This window comes from Falco peregrinus, chromosome 2 (assembly GCF_023634155.1).
Source record: "Falco peregrinus isolate bFalPer1 chromosome 2, bFalPer1.pri, whole genome shotgun sequence".
NCBI lineage: Eukaryota > Metazoa > Chordata > Aves > Falconiformes > Falconidae > Falco > Falco peregrinus.
The window spans coordinates 49,393,643-49,399,642 of record NC_073722.1 but is presented as its reverse complement, the minus strand read 5'-3'; the positions used below and the strand labels follow the sequence as shown (position 1 = coordinate 49,399,642).

At 48.8% G+C, this 6,000-nt stretch overlaps 1 protein-coding gene across 1 annotated transcript in view; it reads left to right on the top strand.

Annotated features, from left to right (window-relative positions):
• The first annotated feature begins 1,189 nt into the window (after nucleotides 1-1,189).
• The window catches only part of CPZ (carboxypeptidase Z), a 43,375-nt gene continuing 38,564 nt past the window's right edge, over nucleotides 1,190-6,000 (top strand). Inside the window, exon 1 of the mRNA XM_005229807.4 lies at nucleotides 1,190-1,475. The gene's annotated coding sequence lies outside the window, so the exon portion shown is untranslated. The remainder of the gene's footprint in view (nucleotides 1,476-6,000) is intronic.

Genomic DNA, 6,000 nt, shown 5'->3' with positions numbered 1-6,000 from the left:
CTCCGGATCTAGCAGGAAATCCTGGAGGCAAGAAAAGTTGCCCTCCCTTGCAGAGCCTGGTAACCAAGGATGTACTTTATTGCTGAGCTTCCCAATCCATCTAGCAGTATAATCTCTTCTAAATATGATATCAATTGCTTTCCGAGATGCATATAGTTTTCTCCTGCTCTGTCAGCCCCTTTAGTGTGTTTCCCTATAGGGGGTTTATTTGATTACATTATCATATAGCATCATAACTCCCTACTGATCTCTCTGATAGTGATCAGCAGGAGCCAGTGTGCTCTGACTGCAAGGACAGATTCTCTGCTCTCATGTGTAAGTGGGTATCTGTCCTCAAAGGAATATGCACTGCCTGGAAAGATTGGTCTGTTTTGGTCTAGGTTTTTGAAGAAAAATTCCTTTTCCTGTGATACAGGATGTTTTTTTGATGTGTACGTAAGAAATTAGGTATTCACATCCTACCTAAGGCAAGCTTCTCCACCATACCTGTTACAGAGGGATAAAAACATACAATGCATATTTCTCCGGGGAAAAAAAAAGACAAAACAAAACAAACAAGCAAACAAAAAAAACCCTTAAAAGTCAATTTAAGATAAACTCAATATAGATTTACTATCCAGTTAAAGCCTGTATTGTAGTTCTGGCATCTTATCTACATTTTTGTGAAGTTATTTTTTTAAAGACTAGACAGAAAAGACTGGTACCCCTCCAAGTTTGCTTCTGTAAACTGGATCTTAAGTAAAATGCTCAGAAGGAGAATATGGAGGGGGATACTGCTGGCTATTTTATGGGTTCCCATTCTCACTGTGTTGGAGGGGATACAGCTTACAGCTTAGAGTTCCTTTGCTGTCATGTTATGTTTTAAACTTGCAGTTAAGTGGGTTATGAAATACCATTCTCTGGGAGGAAAGTGGCTTTCGATTGTTTGCTTTTCTCTGTCTCTCTTCCCCCTGCTCTCTCCAGGCAGTTGCTCTTGGCTTCAGTGAGATACGCCTTAACAAAGCTCCCGTGTCCCTTAGGAAATCTGCTGCATGAAGACCAAAGGCATCGGACCCATGGTGCAGGATGAGGCAGGCGCATCCCTGCAGGGACCCCCCTTCACTCAAACTGTTTATGAAATTGTAAACCAGGCTGGAAGAGTGAGACTGTCCGGAGGCAGAGGGGAGGGGGAGCTCATTCCTCCTCCCTGTCTCAAAGCCTTTTGCTTTCCAAGCTCAAATGCTAGCTGAAATCTGACGCCTGGACTGCACATACTGTGAGACGTGGGCATGCCCTTGCAGTGCACTGATTTCCTCTGCAGCTTGGAGAGCCAGAGCCGCGCTGAGGCTCGGCTCCATCAGGCAGCGAGTGCCACATCACTGCACGGCCTGCACAAGGGGCTCCAGCATGGTCCTGAGGCTCCTGCTCCTCCTCGGCGGGCTGCTTAGGGCTACCGAGCCGACACCCCCGCTGTGAAACTGGCCAAGAAACCCTAGGTAAGGCTAACCACCCCAAAAGTCCCCTTCTCTCCTTCCTTCCCCTGGAGATGAGCAGAGTATAGGGCTCCGGCTTCAAGGCGAAGGAGGCAGGAGCTGTCACTCTCCCCTGGAGACAAGGGGATCAGCTCTTTGGAAATCTGCAGGCTGCCAGTGATGACACTGGGGTTGTGCTTGGGAAGTGTGGATGGGAAGGCAGGAGGTGGTGTAGTTCTGCAACAGAAAAACAAGCCTGTAATGTAAGGGATGTAATGTTTCCCCATCACTGTCTTTTAAGGCCATGTGTAGATGCGTCTTTCTGTCAATTTATGGATTTCCCAGTCAGTAGGATCCCCCTCGCTGTTGTGGGGAATGCAGAGGATTTGCCCCATCTCTGGCCTTGTCTTCTAGGAATGTGGTAGTCAGATTGCAAGAAGATGAACTTTCAACCTTCTGTATGCTTTTCTGCTAAGAAAAAACTCCTCTCCCTACATTTAGCTTTAGGTCACTTATTTCAAGTCCAACATATGAGAAGATTTATTAGGATCTGACAGCTGTAGGGTGTGTTTTAGCTTGCTATAAGCAATATGGAATTTGTATGAGTTGATTGGCTGGAAAAGCAGATTTACCCTTTAGGATAAAGTTTAGCTAGGAACACGTTGTAAAATTAAAGCTTTTGGTTCAATAACCAGTTGATTAACAAAAAATATTAAGAGTATATTTTCAAAATACCTGGTGTTTTTTCTCAAGTGGCCTTAATTCAAAGTTCATTTATGTGAGGACAGTGGAGAGATGAATGCCATTGTAGTGACAAGTTCTATTCCAAGAAAAATATTTTCATAGGGTTCAAACTCAAAATGATTCAGAAAAATACTTATTTTATGGGAATACAGAAAGAGATAAGTTAACTTGAAAATGACCTTAATGTTACCCAAGGAAATTCAGCTATATTTCAGTGCTTAAATATAAACCATAGACTGTCACTGGCATTGAATGACTACACAATTCAGCCCATGTGCTGTGTACTGCATATAATTTGAGAGTACTGTTCCCACAAACATCAAAGTGAGGTCTACCACAGCCAAAAGGGATTTTATTTTTGGATAAAGCTGCACAAAGAGAAGTGTTGTAGACTATTTGCAGCCAATTACAGGAAGAGGCTGTGGGGTTTGCAGCATGCCTTTTCTTGAATGAGGTATGTTTCTGCTCCAGTTTCAGCTGATCAAAGTTTTGCCATGGGGTATTAATCCCAACGACCACAAATGTATGGATCATGGAGGGGTAACTTTGCTGTGGCAGAATGTTTTGTGTGTGTTGGCAACTGTGCTGTCTCTAGGGAAGGGCTTCAGGGAAAGGCAGGTGATGGAAATACACCTTGCATGTGGTGGGACTGGACTGCCAATTGTGGCCCTAGAGGGATGGCTAGTGGTAGGGAAACCTCGCTGCATGGTGTGCAATGTGAGGAAGGGGCACATTTCATACTGGAGGGATGTTGGATGGGGGAATAAAGTAGCAGCTTTGCCACTGAGACACCTGCCAGATTTCTCAAGGGTCTTTCTTTTCTAAAGGGGAGAAAAAGTCATGTCAGCCACATGAAAAGAAATGGGGTTGCGGTGCTGCAAGTGTTCACCAACAGACCTTGCAGGGGTCTCCTCTCAACATCCAGGGCAGTAGCTTATGTCTTCAGCTGTAGCAACAGGAATTTCTCCCCTATTTTGGGGTCTCTTGGGCAGATCCTGGCGGGTCTCAGTGGCCAGACCTGCCATGTCCTGCAGAAGGAGACCAGCCTGGAGCTGCTCCTCCGGGAGAGAAGGGCAGCAGGGTCCAGTGCCATTGACTCCCAGCAAGGCTGGAGCTGTTTTTTGCAGGCTGCCTGGTCTTCTCGGTGATATTTGCTCTACTGTGACTCATTTTGTTGTTTTTTTAATAAGAAACCAAATTGAAACATGGTTTACAACACCAAGATCCTTAAAAAATGCTTTGTGCTCTTCTGTTTAGAAAAATAAGGAAATGATTAGTGTCATCCAGCCCCACAATATGGCACAGGCATCACACACTGTGTGAAGAGCTTTCTGAGCAGCAGTTGGGAACCATGGCACTGAGAGGGCAGAACCCTTTTCCCCAACTGTGTCCTGCATCCCTGCAGGGGCCACTAAGCCACACACTAAGCCCCAGTGATAAGATGCTACATTGCCCTGTTGTGAGGCAGCACTTCCAGACCCTGGTGAGTTTTACTGGCCTCAGCCTCTAGTTCGGGTGAGAAAAGTACAGCTTAGCACTTTTCACCTGAAAGGTGGCCAGCCTTCAGAGCTAATAGCACAGGTGGTCCCTGTTTTATCTGTTGTGCATGTCTTTGCTGCTGACTGATGTATTCCAGCAGTAATTAGTTAAAGGCAGCACTTTACCATCACTGACAACCAAAATAAAAACAAAGTAGAAGCAGGCTGAAGTCACATGCCTTGAAATACTGAAAGCAGCTGACTTCCCTTGCAGCTGGGGCCAGGTCTACCACTGGGGTGCTACCAGGGGTCAGACTGCGGCTGCAAAATAGCAGCGATAAACCCCTTCCCCACCACTCATGTTCAGACAGGGCTTTCTTGGGGACTTCTGGGGCAGGGGTACGCCAGGGCTCAGGTGGGTGTGCGAACACCCGGGGCTGACAGGGTGAGCTGGCGGGGGGAACACCGGAGCGCCGGCCCCGGGCGCTGCCGCGATGCGCCGGGAGCGGCGCCGCCGTCTGTGGTGCCACCGTGTGGGCTCCCGGCGAGCGCGGCCGGCCCGGGGCTGCGGCGCAAGGAGGGGGGGCAGGGCCTTTAGGACCCCCGGCTCCCTGCCCAAGCACCGAAGGGTGTTTCGGGCTCACGGCATAGCCTGCCAGGTGTCACGGCTGCGGGGCGAGGTTTGATCCGGAGCTGTGGAGGTGGGGAGCAGCTGGCGCGCTGCGCCCGGCTTGGCACTGGCTGGCACTCGTCACCTGCGGGCCGCCTCTCTCCCAAGCACCTGGGTGTTTCCCGTTATCCCGGGTCGCTCTGCTCCGAGCCAGGCGTTGCCCCATCCTGAGGGTCTCCGAGCTTAGCCACTGGAGACGGGAGGGAGCGGGGAGGTACAAGAAAGAGAGCTGGGGAGGGAGGAGACAGGTAATGTCTTTCTTCCGGAGCCCAGCGCAGGTTTGGTGGCACTGGCTCCTCTCTGAGCTATAGCATTGAGTAAGACTGTCTTCTGGAAAGTCAGACTGACAGAAAAAGTGGCTTCACATATAGACGCCATACCTTTTCCCTCTCCTTTTCTGCCATCCCCAACTCTGTTGTGTGCCATGGGTTTTGCCGAGCTCTTCCTTCCACGAGCTGACCTCAGCTTTGTGGGACCTGAGCATATTGGTTCACCTGCTGTGGACATTTCTGCTTGTTTCCCAGTGAAACCCATGTCTGCATGCACACACACAGGCAGAGCTCTGCAGTTACTGCTGCTCTCATGCGTGTGACTGCGCTGAGTGAGCTGGCGGTGGGCTGGGGTCTGCTCCTCTCCCCCAGGGCTAGTGCTGCAGCTGGGCCCCTCAACCCACTGGGGCTGGCACGGGCAGGCGCGGACATGGAGCACAGCCGCAGTACTGTGCTGCCTCGTGTGGGAAAGCCCAGGCTGTAGGAACCTCGCCTGCTGCACCCAAGATGGATGTGCCCAAGTCTTGTCAAAACAAAAAAATGCAGAGCTCGTGTCTGCTCCATGCACTCCCACAAGATGAGAAACTCCAGCTCTCGTAAACTCAGTTGTCATCACCGAGTCATGAGAGCTCCTCTGGATTCCCTCCACCGACTCTAGTATTTTTACACAATTACTATTTTAACAATACTTTTGTTCAGCTACTTCTAACACGGGAAATGGGATCAAACGCAGCCACTTATCTGGGGAAAATAAATTTATATTGAAAATACAATACACAGGTATATGCTTTTACTGCTGAAATATGTTGTGTATTACTTTAATCTGAAGGCAAAGTTTTCTTCTGAATACTTGTTCAGACATTTTTAAGGTGTGGGTGTGTAAAAACATAGAAGTCAAAACCTGATCAAAACCCCCACTGCCCTAAGGCACAGCAAGGCTTTTAGCAAGAGTTAGTAATACTAATGGTTGATCCTCTTCTAACATTTCTAGATACTGCTTTTCCCTTCACACACTCAGTAGCTGGTTGGGGGTGCTGGCTGGCTGATAGCTACCGTGGTCCCATTGGGGCTGCCCAGGCCACATGAGAGCCATCCCCTCCTCAAGCCTGGACCAAATGTTGGATGAATGCCACAGGTGCCATTGTTTGAGGGGGGGCTGGGCATGGAGGGTACCATGCAGAAGTCACCCATTATGTTGTGAACATGGTGTTTGAGGCTGGTGGGCCACACCCTGGTCTCTTTGCTGGGCTTTTGTGGCTGCTGAATCTTGGTTTGGACAAGATCACCTTCAAGTCGGACGCAGCTGTCACAGATCAATGGAATTTAAGGACTTGGGGGTTTTCTGCCCATTGCAGAAATAAAACTGAAAATTCAATCCCTTTGTTTAT